Source organism: Sminthopsis crassicaudata, chromosome 1, assembly GCF_048593235.1.
Source record: "Sminthopsis crassicaudata isolate SCR6 chromosome 1, ASM4859323v1, whole genome shotgun sequence".
In the NCBI taxonomy this organism is placed as follows: domain Eukaryota; kingdom Metazoa; phylum Chordata; class Mammalia; order Dasyuromorphia; family Dasyuridae; genus Sminthopsis; species Sminthopsis crassicaudata.
The window spans coordinates 584,346,204-584,363,149 of NC_133617.1; the positions used below are offsets into that span (position 1 = coordinate 584,346,204).

Consider the following 16,946-nt stretch of genomic DNA (forward strand, 5'->3'; position numbering starts at 1 on the left):
TGTAATGGAATATTATTGTTCTATAAGAAATTATGAGCAGGCTGATTTCAGAAAAGCCTGGAAAGATTTACATAAGCTGATGTTGAGTAAAGTGAGCAGAATCAAGAGAATATTGTACATACTGACAACAAGATTATGTGATAATCAACTGTGAAAGACTTGGCTCTTTTCATCAATGAGGTGATTCAAGGCAATTCCAATAGACTTGTTATGGAAAGAGCTATCTGCATCCAGAGAAAGAATTATGAAGGCTGAATGTGGATCAAAGCATAGTATTTTCACCTTTTCATTATTGGTTTTGTTTGTTAACTTTTTTATTTCCTTTCTTGTGTTTTTTTTTCCTTTTGATCTAATTTTTCTTGTGCAGCATAAAATATGGAAAGGTGTTTGCAAGAATTGCACATGTTTAACATATCAAATTGCTTCCTATCTAAGAGGGAGGGAGAAAAATTTGGGATACAAAGTATTGCAAAGGTGAATGTTGAAAACTATTTTTGCATGTCTTTGGAAAAATAATATATCAGTGAAAAAAAGTTGTCTTTTGAATTGAAAAAGACCAATGACAGCATGAGGTGATATTTTAATTCATTTGTGAGTTGTATTTAAGTGAAGCAGAGTTGCATGAAACTGTCAGTCATACTATCCCTTCCAGAGTTATTGAAGTCTAGTGACAAGACAAAAGTCAAGATAACTGATGATAGCTCAGGGAGAAAGTGAATGATCTTGGAGTTTTTGATGGCTGACCAAGCTCTAAGTTTCACCTGTTTCAGCTCTTTCATGGATTTGGAATTTTGAAGAAATTGTTCTCATCTGTCCATTTCACCAGGGAAGATAGACATTCCATTAACTTGTCAACAGTTTTGAAGTCAACCAGTTACTTTCCACCTGTTTTATCCCATCTGCCAAGTCATTTTTATTGGGGTGTGGCCATAGCCCGTGCTATAGCTTTTTGGAGTCACAGGTGAAGATAGACAACAAAGATGGGTGAAGATAGAGCAGTATTAAAAAGAGCTCAGCAGCCCTCACACCAGAGATACTAGTTTTTCCTAAATACCCTATACATCCCTGCCTGTTAATACTTACATGTGAAATATGATTTATATGAAAAATATAGTTGCAAGCAATATTTTTGTCTCCCCAATTCTGAGATAACATAGATTTTTCATTACCAGTAAATATCAAAGAATATATTATATGTTACATCTCACATCTTGTTTCCTGAAAGCTTTACAATGGAAGGGCAAAAGAAAGAATACTATCTATTTTACATTTATAGAGCCGATTGTGACATTATTTCAAGCTCAGTATTTAATTTTAAAAAATTAATGCCACCAATTCCCAACATAACTTATACTGCATCCTTTTATGCTCATTAAAATTACACTGAGAAACTGAACTATTGCTGTGGCAATAATTCATTTCTTAGGTGCTTTACACAAAATGAGTTTTCCCAACTTATTTTATTTTATTTTATTTTTTCCCTGAGGCTGGGGTTAAGTGACTTGCCCAGGGTCACACAGCTAGGAAGTATTAAGTGTCTGAGACCAGATTTAAACTCGGGTCCTCCTGAATTCAGGGCTGGTGCTCTATCCACTGTGCCACCTAGTTGCCCCCAATTTATTTTATTTTAATATTACAATTGATTAATTATTAATCTCTTCTTTATCCACAATCCCATGAATTCTTTCTATCCTACAAGGAGGGCTAATTTAAAATCTGATTTCATTTTTTCTTGCATTTCATTGGTTTTAGAAATATCTAGGAACCTATTACTATAGATGTTCTCTATTAATTAAAAGATAGAAGCATAAAAAATGTAAGTTGAAAACTAAACCTATACAAAAACACAGATAAAAGGTAGGAAAGGGCAGCTAAGTGGAACAATAAATAGAACACTGGTCCTGGAATCATAAAGATCTGAGTTCAAATATAGTCTCAGATACTTATTAGCTGTGTGATCCTGGGCAAGTCACTTAACCCTATTTTCTCAGTTTCCTCATCTGTAAAAAGAATTGGAGAAGGAGATGGTAAACTATTCCAGCATCTTTGCCAAGAAAACCCTAAATGGGATCACAGAGTGTTGCATATGACTGAAACTACAACAACTAAAAGGTATGAAAGAGTAAAAGTAGTAGCTAGGGTTTGATGTGAACAAAACTTACATGACTTTAGCCAAAAGTGGAGAGGCAATAGGGCTATTGATGGAGTAGGTATTTGAAGGTAATTATTGAAAGACTTTGAAAATAAGCTGTTTCCCCACAGGTCAACATGGAATCATTACAAAACTGAAAGGATTATTTTTTTTTAATATCATAGAACATTAAAAGATGTGGTAATATGTCATACATAACAAAAATGTTGAACATATTTTGTAAAAACAAATATTGTCACAATTACTGTTTTGATATAAATTCTAAAAATAGTATGTTTTTCAAAAGAAAAGTGGAAAGAACCTGAAAACAGCTTTTCTTTTCTTACAGGATTCATGATTGACTTGGATATGTTTCTTTTTAGAAGTAAGGAAATAGGTCATTAATGTGATTAATACTTCTGTTTCCTGTTTCTCAAGATTCTTCTGAAGATTCTTTCTTCAATATCAATTTATAGGTGAAATGCTCTTAACTCCAGAAACTTTGTAGAATGTAACATTCCAAGAGCAAAAATAGTAAGAAGTAAAGTAAACACTTATTTCTTATAAAGTTATTAAAAAGAAAAAACTATTTCCTCTACTCTATTTTCATAGTATACAAAGAATTGAATGTGTTTCAAGTAGTCAAGCAGTCAACACATATTAATTAAGCAGCATTTTTCCATGTGCCAAATATCATGTTTTAACCCAGGGATATAAATACAAAGGATGAACCAAGTCTTCCTTTCAAAAAGATTCTCTCTGTGTCTCTCTTTGTCTTTCTCTGTCTCTGTTTCACTATTTCTCTCTTTCTCCCTCCCTTTCAAAAAATACAGGGAGATAGACAGATGCAGATCTCTCAAAATATAGGAAGATAGACATCTCTATATATAGATATAAAGAATTTTCTCTATAAATATAGATCTCTATGTAGCTATGCTTCTCTGTATATAGATATGAATCTTTCTCTCTATATATACCTTTATAGATAGATATAGATATTTCTCTACATATGTATGTATACATACATTTGTGTATGTGCATTGTGTGTGTGTGTGTGTGTGTGTGTGTGTGTGTGTGTGTGTGTAAGGAAGGAAATAAGAGAGAAGATATAAAAAGAACACAAAAATTTACAACTAGTTATTTACATGGTAATTTGTGAGAGAAGGCACTGACACAATTGGGCTAAGCAGGAAAGGCTTCAAGTACAAGGTGGTACTTGAGTAACATCTTGAAGGAAGACAAGAGATTCTTTGAATGAAAGAAACATTCCAGGTATGAAGAATAGCTAGGCACTGGAATCAGTTTTATGTGAAGAACTGGGAGAAGACCAATTTGGTTGGATCTCAGAGTATCAGAAGAGGAGTAATGTCCACTGAAGCCAAAAAAAATGATTGAAGTTATATAGAGCTTTAAAAGTTAAACTGAGGAGTTACATTTGATGCTAGAGGTAAGAAGCAGCCTTTGGAGTTGATTGAGGAAAGGAGTCACATGGTCAGATCTGAGCTTAAGGAAAATGTCTTTGGCATCAGTGTATGGGATGAAATGGAGTGGTAAGAGTTTTAAGGTAGGGAGACAAATTAGGAAGCTCTTGCTATAATTCAGGGAAGAAATGATTAGGGCCTGAACCAAGGTGGGAAGATGGGAAGAGAGTAACTTTTACATAGTCTTTACTATGACAGGCATTGTACTAAGTGCTTTTTACAAATATTATCCCGTTTGACCCTCACAACATCCTCAGAAGGTGCTGTTTATTTTGTTCAGGGTCATAAACTAGTAAGTGTTTGAGGCTAGATTTGAAGTCAGGTCTTCCTGATTCTAGGTCCAATGCTTGAAATAATAAGGAGGGAACCAGTAGATAAGGAGAAAATAAAGATTTGAGAGAGCAGAAAGAGGTTAAGATTAGACTAAATCATTTATCATTTGAAATACCTCCATAGTATTCTATGAAGTCACTATTTAGCCTTATGAGTTCTGGCCTAGAACATTTTATCACAATAGTGGCAACATTCTGTTCTCACTTGGTTGTCCTTGACAATATATTTTGTACTTCTAGTTCAAGAATTTCAACTTTACAGATACTGTGTTAACCTCTATTGTAAGGTAAGTGAATGGAAAATTCACCATAGCTGAGTGGTCAAGTACTGTTATTTTTGGATCATTCACATCTTTTATTCCACATGTTTCATACAATTTTATTCCCATTTTATTATCTATTAGTGCCTGAATTATAAGGAGATTATGGAAAAAGAAAAGCTATAAAAAAAGGAAAGGCTACTTCTGAATTTTCTGACACTCAACATATATAAGGGACAAATATCTAAATTACAGTATTCAGACCCATTATAAGAATATATTGATACATTTAAGTATTCTGATAAAGGCCTCATTTCTAAAATATATAAATGGTCAAAAGATGTGAATAGACAATTTTCAGATGAAGAAATTAAAACCATTTCTAGTCTATGAAAAAGGTGCCCTAAGTCATTATTGATCAGAGAAATGCAAATTAAGACAACTCTGAAGTACCACTACACAACTCTCAGATTGGCTAAAATGACAGGAAAAGATAATGACAAATGTTGGAGGGGATGTGGGAAAACTGGGACACTAATACATTGTTGGTGGAACTGTGAATAGATGCAGCCATTCTGGAGAGCAATTTGAAACTATGCTCAAAAAGTTATCAGAAGTTATCAAAAGGTGCCTACCCTTTGATCCATCAGTGTTTCTACTGGGCTTATATCCCAGAAAGATCTTTTTGTGGCAGCCCTTTTTGGAGTGGCAAAAAATTGGAAATTGAGTGGGTGCCCATCACTTGGAAAATGGCTGAATAAGTTATAGTATATGAATGTTATGGAATATTATTGTTCTGTAAGAAATGACCAGCAGGATGATTTCAGAGAGGCTTGGAGAGACTTACATGAACTGATGCTGAGTGAAATGAGCAGAACCAGGAGATCATTATACACGGCAACAGCAAGATTATACGATGATGATTAATTTTAATGGACATGGCTTTCTTCAGCAATAGGATGACTCAGACCAGAGTGCCAAAGATCTTGTGATGAAAAAAGCCATCTATACCCAGAGAGAGGACTGTGGGAATTGAATGTGATCCATAACATAGTATTTTCATTCATTTTCTTATTGTTTGCATGCATTTTGTTTTCTTTCTCATTATTTTTCCTTTTGGACCTGATTTTTCTTGTGCAGCATGATATTTATGGAAATATAGAGAGAGGAATTGCACATGTTTGACATATATTGGATCACTTGCTGACTGGGGGGGGAAGGGGGGAAAAAAGAACACAAGGGTATTTTAGGAGTGAATGTCAAAAAATTATCCATGTATATATTTTGAAAATAAAAAGCTATAATTAAAAAAAGAATATATAGGTACATATAATTTTTATATCATCTTCACTTCCCTAATAATTTCTTTTACCTCTCCCCTATACAAGAGAGATATTCCCCTCTAACAAGAAATTTTTTTAAAAGTTCATTAAAATAAATCAACACATAAATTAATCCTGATAAAACACACATACATATGTGTATGTACAAAATTATTCCATATCTATAGTTCTCTATTTCTTCAAAGAAGGGAGGAGGTATATTTGTTGCTTTCTTTTTGGGGGAACAAGATGATCATTATAATAATTCTTCATTTTCTCTCCCTCTCCCTCCCCCTGCCCCGGATTGATGCTGTTGTATTTCTCCTAACTCTAATATTCTATGATTCTGTTATTCTGAGCCCTTCACATTAGGACAAAGGCTGACGCTTCCAAGATAGGGAGGCTTCCACTCTCTAAACCTGAGAATGACTGATACCTACAAACTAAGGTAACCCAATGATCTCCCTTTCAATGGAGCTTGCTCCTTTATTTCAAATTTATTATCATCTTTATAGATTTATAGATTGAATAAAATCAAATAAAACCTTTAATCTATAAATATTCTTGGTATGATCTAACTCAACTATTCTTCATTAAAACTTTCTGAAGTTCATTCACAATTCTTTTAACTCTTATGTGAAAAGATAGTCATCCTCCACCATAATATCCTTGTATCTGCCATGTTTTTGCACTTAGCAAAGAGATCAACTGCTGGATGACATGATTCCTGAACTCTTTTGGCTTTCCCGTGGTAGTACTTACTTTACACAATTAAAATATTTTAAGAGATGATGATGGTCATGGTCATTATGTGTAGTTTTATCCATTTTCCCAGAGCTTGTTAAGATAGATCAGATGTTGTATAGTATATAGGGACTTCTCATCCTTATCTATTCTAATTTGGTATTGATTTTTATCTTTATTCTAATAAGTCAATTTAATTGTATAAAAGGATGATTTCAAAATGAAAACTACTCCTCTATAAACATACACAAACACACACATTTTGATAACTAGTTGTTTTCTCTCTGATAGGGTATTGCAAAATTGTCCAAATATTGTCTAGGCATGTGTGACAGCTCTTATGAATAAATAGGATTATTCAGGAAATAGTAGACCAGTTTGACTGGAATTTAGAGTGTAGGAAGGGAAATAATATGAAATAAGTCTAAGGAGATAGGCTAAAACCAGATTATGAAGAGCCTAAATATCAAGCTAAGTTTATATTTTATTCTTTAGGAAATAGGAATACTTTGATGGTTTTGTTTTGTTTTAAAAAGGAGCATGACAGTGTCAATCTTGCACCTAAGAATGATTATTTTGGCAGCTCTCTAAAGTAATAAATGGAGAAAGTAGAGTCTGGAGCCAGGGAAGCCAATTAGGAGATTTCTAGTAGTGTTGAGGAACTATGATAATTGTGAGAATGGAGAGAATGGGATGGATGCTAAAGGAATAAAATTATCAGGATTTGGTCTTTATACAGGAAAGGAAAACTGTATCATTTAAGTTTAAGGTTAAGATTAAGTTGAGGGCCAAAGATGATGATGAGAATAGGAAAAGACCCTCCTTTTCTCTCTTTCTCTGTCTCTCTCTGTCTCTCTGTGTCTCTGTGTCTCTCTGTCTCTGTCTCTCTGTGTCTCTCTGTCTCTCTGTCTCTCTCTCTCTTTGTCTTTGTCTCTCTCTGTTGTCAGTCAATAAAAATTTATTAAATACCTACTATGTGTTACTATGCTAATCACTGAGAGGAGAAAGAAAAGCAAAAGATAATTTCTGTTCTTAGGGAGCTCATAGTTTAAAAAGGAAGACAAAGTTTTGTTTTTTGTTTTTTGTTTTTAGTAAAGCTTAGAAGTTCTGGGTATCATTAAAAATCCATTCTCCCTCCTAGATCACTATTACTTAGGACAATTCTCAGTTTTGCTGGATGTTATTCTTGGTTGTAAAGCTATATATTTTGCCTTTTGTAATATATTCCATGCTCTCAACTCTTCTTTTCAATAGTATTTTATTTTTCCCATTATATATATATAGATATCTTCCAATATTCATTTTTGTAAGATTTTGTGTTCCAAATGTTTCTACTTCCCTCATTTCTTCACAAGACAACAAAAAATCTGATATAAGTTTAACATGTACAATCTTTTACACATGTTTCCATATTTGACATACTGTTAAAGAAAAATGAGACCAAAAGGGGGAAAAAAACACAAGAAAGAAAAAACAAATAGGCAAAAAAAAAAAAAAAATGTGAGAATACTATATGCTTCAATCCACAGTCTTCATAATTTTCTCTCTAAATGCAAATGTCATTTTCCAACCTAAGATTATTACAATTTCTTGAATCACCACATCGCTGAGAAGAGACAAGTCCCACACAGTTGATCATCACATAAACTTGGTATTGCTATGTACAATGTTTGCTTGGTTCTGCTCAGGTCACTCAATATCAGTTTAAGTAAATTTTTCTAGGCTTTTCTGAAATCAGTCTGCTCATCATTTCTTATAGAACAATGATATTCCCTCTCAACTTTCATATAGTAATAGTGATGAGGGCAGGGTAGGAAAGGAGAGGTGTGGCAGGAATAGGTGAGATATTTCCTTGTTCTCCAAGGCACAGACTCATAGCAAAGGAAATTCTTTTACTCTAGGATTGTGATAAAAAAGGGTTTTATTGTTAGAGAGACACCAAAATAAGGGCTTTCTTGGCGGGCAATATCATTCCCAAGAGAGAAATGATTTTGCAAAGAGACATTTTCTGAAGGCCTATTTTATACAGGAATCTAAGTATAGGGAAGACCATCTGAGTTTGTATATGAAAAGAGACATTCTCTAGAGATTCATTTCCTGGTTCCAGAGGGTGTGAGACCATTTAAGTTTGTATAAGAAACAAAACATTCTCTGGAGATTCATATGAAAGAGACTTTCTCTGGAGACTCATCCTGTCTCCAGAGGATGTAAGACCATTTGAATTTGTATTTACACAACTTCCTAGGGCTGTCTAGTTTCCCTCTCATCAGTAGCAGCTAACTCTTATGTAATCCTAATTGTGAATTCTCAGTTTTTGAACTTTTGATTTCTGAGTGCTTATAGTATATATTTTTTATCTTTGACTTGCAAGTAGTGGATTTTTGGCTACTATGTTTTTAGGAGTTTTAACTTTGGGGTTTCTTTTAAGAGATGATTTGTGGATTCTTTTTATGTACTTTGTTCTCTGGTTCTAATAGATCTGTGCTATTTTCATTCATGATTCCTTAAAAATATGATATCCAAATTCTTTTTGTTCATGAGTTTTTATATAGTTCACTGATACTTAAATCATCTTTCCTAGCTCATTTTCCAAATTAATTATTCTTCCATTGTTCAGTCTTTTTATTTTTATATTTATTTTTTTCCATTGTTCAGTCTTTTTTATATATATATTTATTTTGCCCCAGCAACTCATCAAATCATTTAAAAAAGAAGTTCATAAAGGTTTTTTTGTTGTTGTTGTTTTTGTTTTTTTCATCACCCTGGACCTTGATTGGTTTGTTTCTGTAAATATTTTGTACTTTTTTTTTTTATTAAATAAAGCTTTTTATTTTCAAAACATATTCATGGATAATTAGACAACACTGACCCTTGCATAGCCTAGTGTTTCAGATTTTTCTCCTCCTTCCCCCCACCCTCTCCCCTAGAGGGCAAGCAATTTACTATATGTTAAACATGTTAAAATATATTCAATCCAATATGTATAAACATAAAATCATTAATCTCAACATTGGGATTATATGCTGTTCTCTGTAAATATTTTGTAAGGAAACTGGCAAAAATGATGGAACAGGAGAAGATTCAGGGAAGATGAAAGAATAAGACAGGAAATTAGCTTTCCAAAACTTCCCTAGAAACAATTTAAAATAATGTCTCAAAGTTAACTTTGACAGAGCAGAGCAGAAAAAATTAAAAGAAATTTTAAAAAATAATTAAAAGAAAAAAATAAAATTAAAAAAATAAATAAAATAAAAATTAAAAAATTAAAATCAGAAATAAAAAGAAAAGAAAAGAAAAATAATTAAAAAGGGTAAAAAAAAAAATTGTCCAGGCTGTGATAAGTTGGGAGAACTTAACTTCCCAGGAGGATAGAACTGAAATACAGATACCCCTGAGTCAACAAACAAGCCCTGGGGGCAACTATGTAAATAGAAGAGCCTTAACTTCTGGAACTTTTGCCCAGAGTGTTGGAGTCAGATCACTGATCAGTGAAATTCATTAGGGTTGTCTTCTGACTGACACTGGCTGGGGGCCCTGGTGGGCTGACCAGACAGGTCCCAGGCTGGTGAGTACAATCACAGAAGAGCAGAGGCCCTGCTGGCTGTGATTACTTGAAGGACTGTGGAGTCCTTGGTTTTGGTTTTAGGGAGAGAAGCTGAAGCTTACAGCCATCTGAAGTAGAGTAACAGTGTTTATGGTTTCAGCATTACTGATTGTGGCTTTGGGGTAGAGAGGAGTACTTGAGATCAAATCTTCAGATAAAGTTCAAAAAGCAATACCACAAAAAACATAAAGTTTGAGACTTTATCCTCTACATTTTGGGACGAGTCTGGTTCTAACACAAATTTAAAAGCCATGAAATAAGCCACTAAAAAAATGAGTAAGCAAAATGAAAGAACCTTATCATAGAGAACTACTATGGTGACAGTAAAGATATGGGTTCAAACTCAGAAGATCATGATATCAAAAAAAAAAAAAAAAAAAAAAAACTACTTAAAAGAATAATGTAAAATGGTCACAAGCCCTAAAAAAGAGTTCTTAGAAGAGCTTAGAAAGGACTTTAAAATATTGAATAAGATAGGTTGATGAAAAATTAGAAAAAAAAATAAGAGCAATGAAGAAAATCAAGATAATTATTAAAAAAAAGTCAAGCAATTGGAAAAAGAGATCCAAAAACTTATGAAAGAAAATAACTCCTTAAAAATTAGAATTGAGCAAAGGGAAACTAATGTATTCATAAGACACCCAGAAATAATAAAGCAAAATCAAAAGAATGAAAAATAGAAGAGAATATGAAACAGTTCATAAGAAAAAAAAAAAAAAAAGACCTGAAAACAGATCAAGGAGAGAAAATATAGAAATTGTTGGACTATCTGAAAATCATAATTTAAAAAATCATCTGAACACTCTACTTTAAGAAATTACCAAGGAAAATTGGCCTGAAATTTTAGAAATAAATGATAAAAATAGAAATGAGAAAAAAATCCATTGTTCACCATCTGAAAGAAATCCAAAGATGAAAACTTCAGGTACATTATGGCTATTTTTAAGTTCCCAGGTCAAGCAGAAAATACTACAAGCAAATGAAAAGAAACAATTTAACTACTGTAAATTTATAGTCATTATAATATACAAATTAACAGTTTCTACATTAAAAGATTGAAGGGCTTGGCACAGTATATGCAAAAAGAGAAAGTGGGTCTGCAACCAAGAATGATTTACCAATTAAAGCTGAATATAAATATGCATAAAAAAAGGATATTTAATAAATTAAAGTGATGAGAGTTAGGAAAGGAGGAACCCCTTTTGGGTCAGTGCTAGGATAGTCCAGTGACGGTGCAGAGTCCCCTGTAAAGGAATTTACAGGCCCCAAAACCTAGATGGATAAAAAAAAGGTTTATTGTAGGGTTTGGAAATAAGATTAAAAGGTAGGAAAACACCAGAGTCAGGGTGGCTCTGGTGGGCAGAAATCCTTGACATGACCAGCATAAGGAAGCCATGTTTGGGACCTCTGCAAAGAATGGACTCCAGTCTGGCTCTTTTTATAAAGAGGAGCTTTGGACAATCCTAAGGGACCCATAGGTGGAGTCCCAGGCTGGCCTCCAGCCTGAGCTTCAGTCAGGGTTAGAATTTGAATAGAATTCAATGGTTCCTTAGATAAGGAAGAAGCTATTTGTGGGGGTTGGGGAAACCCAAGCAGATAGTGGGGGATGGGAAAGCCGGAATATCATTGGAATTCAAAAAGGGTGCTTTTTGACAAGGATTTGTGAATCAAAGATCTGAGCTTCTTCAGCCATGGGGGTGGGTGGGGTGGGTTGGAAATCAGAAAGGAATCTTAAAGGGACCTCAACCCCCATCAAAAGGACTTTTTTTGTACTTGTGTGAAAAACACCAGAATTGAATGGAAAATTTGATCTACAAGAATCAGAAGAAATATAAAATGATAAACATGAAACACTAATTATCAAAGATTTATTATTAAGATCAAACTATTTATTTCCTATATGAGAAAACATGATCTATAAACTCTTAAGAATATTATAAGTTATGGTTACTGGGGTAGTTTTAGAAGAGCATACATCAGCAGAAGCTTTGGGATTGTGCTGAATATGAAAGGATGAGCCTAAAAAAATTTGGGTAAAGAGAGATAAAACGGAACAATTATATACGTGAGGTATGAATAGAAGAATTATTACACTGACAGACAGAAGGAGGTGGAGGGCTGGTAGTGCTAGAACTGGATTAAAGAGATAATAACATATTCATCTAGGAGGATATAAAAGTCTTAACAGAAAAAATAGGAGATTAATGGGATAGGATAAAAAAGGGACTATTAGCAGGGAATGCTGGCCAAGAAATAGGAGGGCAAGAGGAGAGTATAAGGGAAGAATCCTTAGAAAGGGTGCAAGTTGGGTAGTAGTAGCCAGAGTAAATTAGATATCTGAGAAGGGATGAGTAAAAATAATGGAAAAAAGAATAAAGAGTGTGGGAAAATAGAATGGAAGGAAATATACAATTAATAATTAGAACTTTAAATGTGAATGACATGAATTTATCCATGAAATGAAAATGGATAGCAAAATGAACTAAAACTCAAAATCTGACACAATATTGTTTATAAGAAACACATTTTAAAATGGAAGCTACATAAACAATAAAAATAAAGGGCTGGAATAAATTATACTTTAGCTGAAAAAAAAAAGCAAGAGTAATAATCATCATCTCAACAAAGTTAAAACTAAAATAGCTTTAATTAAAAGAGATAAACAGGGAAACATGATAAAAGGTGCTATAAACAATAAATAATAGCAATATTTAATTTATATGCACCAAATGCTATAACATCCAAAATTTTAAAGGAAAAGCTAAATAAATAACAGGTGGAAATAGATAGCAAAACTATTATAGTGGGGAACTTAAACCTTCTCTTCTCAGAACTAAATAAATCAAACCAAAACATAAAAAGTCAAGAAAATAACTAGAATCTCAGATAAAGATATTATAGGTATCTGGAGAAAGTTGAATGGATAAGAACATACTTTTCCTCAGTGGTGCATGGTACCTTTGCAAAAATTGTACATGTATTGAGATCATAAAAATTTATAGTTAAATGCAGAAAAGCAGAAATATTAAATGCATCCTTTTCAGATCATGATACAATAAAATTATAGTTAACAAAGACTAATAAAAACACAATAATTGTATGCTGAATAACCTAATCTTTTTTTTTTTTTTTTTCCTGAGGGAATTGGGGTTAAATGAGTCATGCAGGGTCACACAGCAATGAAGTGTTGTGTCCCAGATCAGATTTGAACTCAGGTCCTCCTGACTTCAGGGCTAGTGCTCTATGCACTGCATCACCTAGCTTCCTCTAAATAACTGAATCTTAAGGAATGAGTGGGTTAAAGAACAAATCATAGAAACAATAAATTATTGTTATTTAAGATAAGGGTAATAATAAGAAAACATACCAAAAGCTATGGGATTCAGCAAAAACAGTAATCAGAGGAAAATTTGTATCTCTAAATGATTACATCAATAAAATAAGAGCAGACCAATGAATTGGCTATGCAATGAAAAAAAAATAAACTGAAAAAAGAACAAATTAAAAATTTCCAATTAAATATTAAATTGGAAATCCTAAAAATTAAAAGTGACATTAATAAAATGGAATGTAAAAAGTGATTGAATTAATACATGAAAGTAGTAGTTGGTTTTATTTTTAAAAAACCAATAAAACAGATAAATCATTAGTTAATAAGGTTAAAAAAAAGAAAACCAAATCACTAATTTCAAAAGTGAAAAGGGTGAACATATCACTAATGAAGATAAAATCAAAGTACTTATTAGGAGTTATTTTGTCCAATTACATGACAATAAATTTCACAATTTAAATGAAATGGAAAAAAACTTACAAAAATAAAAACTGCCTAGATTAACAGGAAGAGAAAACAAAATATCTAAATAAACCTATTTTAGAAAAAAGATCTTGACTATGTCATAAATGAACTTCCTAAGAAAAAACCACCAGGATAAGGTGGATTTACAAGTGAGTTCTGCCAAATATTTAAAAGTTGATTAATTCCAATATTAAGTAAATTATCTGCAATAATAAGCCAAAAAGGAAGTCTTACTAAGTTCGTGTAATAAAAGAAATATGGTGCTGACATCTAAACCAGGAAAAAAAAAACAGAGAAAGAAAATTGTATGTCATTAATGAAGATGAATAAAAAAATTCTTTCACATGGTGACTAAGTAGGATTTATACAAGGAATGCAGGGATAATTTAACACAGGGGGAAACTATTCACATATTTGATTGTATAAATAATAAAAGAACAAAAATAACATAATTATATCAATATATAAACTTGTGACAAAATATAACACTCATTTCTATTAAAAAACACTTGAAAGTGTAGACATAAATGGATTTTTCCTTAAAATGATAAGCAGCAGCTACCTAAAACCATCAGCAAGCATTTGGATGTTTGAAGCCTTCCCAATAAGATTACACATGAAACAAGGATGTTCACTATACACTTCAACAACAATACTATATGGTGATCAATTCTGATGGATGTGGCTCTCTTCAACAATGAGATGAAACAAATCAGTTCCCTTTGTTCAATAATGAAGAGAACCAGCTACACCCAGCGAAAGAATTATGGGAAAGTGAGTGTAAACCCCAACATAGCATTTCTATTCCTTCTGTTTTTGTTTGCTTCCACTTTTGATTTCCTTCTCAGGTTATTTTTATCTTATTTCTAAGTCTGATTTTTCTTGTGCAGCAAAATAACTGTGTGGATATGTATACATATATTGTGTTTAACATATACTTTAACATATTTAATATGTAGTGGTTTACCTGCTATCTAGGGGAGAGGGTGGGGGGAAAGAGGGGAAAAGTTGGAACAGAAGATTTTGCAAGGGTCAGTGCTGAAAAATTATCCATGCATATATCTTGTAAATAAAAAGCTATAATAAAAAATTTTTTAAAAAAAGAAGCAAGTCCATTTTATTATTACAAATATAATATTACAAGAAAAAGAAATTGAAGGAGTCAGAATGGACAAGGAGGCAATAAAATTACCTCTTTGCAGATAATATAATGACATACTTGAATAATATTAGAAATTCAACTAAAAAAGCTAGTTGAGAAAAATAATAATTTTAGCAAAGTTTTATATCCTGAAAGCAGGATATAAAATAAACCTATATACTCATTAGCATTTCTATATGCCACCAACAAAATGCTGCAAGAGATACTAAGAGATACCCTTTTTAAAATAATTACAGACAGCATAAAATACCTGGGAGTATATGTGACAAGACCAGCCCAAGAACTAGATGAACATGATTATAAAATCCTTTTTATGCAAATAGAGTCAGATTTAAAGAACTAGAGAAATATCAATTGTTCATGGGTTGGGCAAAGCTAATACAATAAAAATTATAATTCTATCTTAATTAATCTATTATTCAATGGCATCATATGAAATTATCAAAAACATTTTGAGCTAGAAAAAAATAACAAAATTCATTAAGAAGAATCAAAATGATCAAATATAGTAAAAAATTAATGAAAAAATATAAAAGGAAGAAGTTTAGCAGTACCAGATCTTAGGCTATTTTCAAAGGTAGTAAATATCAATACCATCTGATATTGGCTAATAAATAGAAAGGCTGACCAGTGGAACAGAGTAGATATACAATATACAGCAGTAAATGATTAAAGTAACTTTTTTATTAATGTAAAGATTTAAGCTTGTGGGATTAGAATTTACTATTTGGAAAAAATTGTGGGAAAACTGGCAGATATTAGGTATAGACCTATAACTTACCCAATTTGCCAAAATAAGATTAAAATGGCTTCATAACTTAGATATAAAGGGAGATAGAATAAGAAAATTAGAAGAACATAGATGATATAGTCTATTAGACTTATGATAGAAAAATTTATGATTAAACAAAAGACAGAAAATATTATGAGTATTAAAATGGATTTTTTTATCATATTAAATTTAAAAGGTTTTATACAAATAAAACCAATGAATCAATATTAGAAAGCAGAAAATTGGAGAAAAAATTATGGATAGTTTTCTTGGATAAAAGTTTTCTTTGATATCTTGAATATATAGAGAATGTTACCAAATTTATAAGAATATAAGTCATACTCCAATTGATAAATGGTCAAGAAGTATGAACAGGTAATTTTTTTTGATGAAGAAATCAAAGGTACATATGAAAAAATGCTCCAAAGCATTATTGATTAGAAAATTGCAAATTAAAACAATTTTGAGACATCATCTCACACCTATCAGATTGGCTAAAATAATAGGAGAAAATGACAAATATTTGAAGGGATATTTTTAAAAATTGGGACACTAATATATAGTTGGTAAAATTGAGAACTGATCCAATCATTTTGGAGAATAAAATGGAATTATATTTAAATAATTACAAAACTGTGAATATCCTGTGATCTACTATTAAGTTTGTTTTCCAAGATGATCAGAGAAAAAAGAAAAGAAACTCTACATTCTAAAATATTTATAGTAGCTCTCTTTGTAATGGCAAATGGAAGTTGAGGGGATGCCCATCAATTAGAAAATGGCTGAATAAGTTGTGATATATGGTTGTGAGGAATATTACTGTAGTGTAAGAAATAATGAGCTCAGTGATTTTAGAAAAAACATGAAGGACTTGCATGAAATATTGAAGAGTGAAATGAACATATAAAGTAACAGCAATATTGAAGAATAACAGTGAATGACTAAGTTATTCTGAATACTACAAATATTCAAATCAACTACAAAGGTCCTATGAAGGAAGCTGGCATCCATCTCCAGAGAAAGAACTGATAGACTGAAGTATATTTATATGGTTTTACAAACACACACACATAGGTATGAAACTTAACAAAATTAACTTCATAAAAAATAAGCTTATTTATTAATAAGTGCAAAACTTATGGATTAATAAATAGATTAATAACATTGCTTCTGACAAAAGATCCAGAATTAAAGATGCAATGCACTTTTATAAAAACAGATCAAAGAACACAACAAAAATCAGTACAGAACTGGCAACATCAGGGGGTTGGAGGATCATGATTGGTTACATTAATGGAGAAACATATCACACAATGAGATTAACCTCTTAATGATTATTTTT

General features: G+C 32.0%; 1 protein-coding gene across 2 annotated transcripts in view; it reads left to right on the forward strand.

Annotated features, from left to right (window-relative positions):
• The first annotated feature begins 4,137 nt into the window (after positions 1-4,137).
• The window catches only part of SCAMP1 (secretory carrier membrane protein 1), a 134,557-nt gene continuing 121,748 nt past the window's right edge, over positions 4,138-16,946 (forward strand). For both annotated transcript variants that reach the window (XM_074282334.1, XM_074282336.1), the window contains exon 1: positions 4,138-4,231. The gene's annotated coding sequence lies outside the window, so the exon portion shown is untranslated. The remainder of the gene's footprint in view (positions 4,232-16,946) is intronic.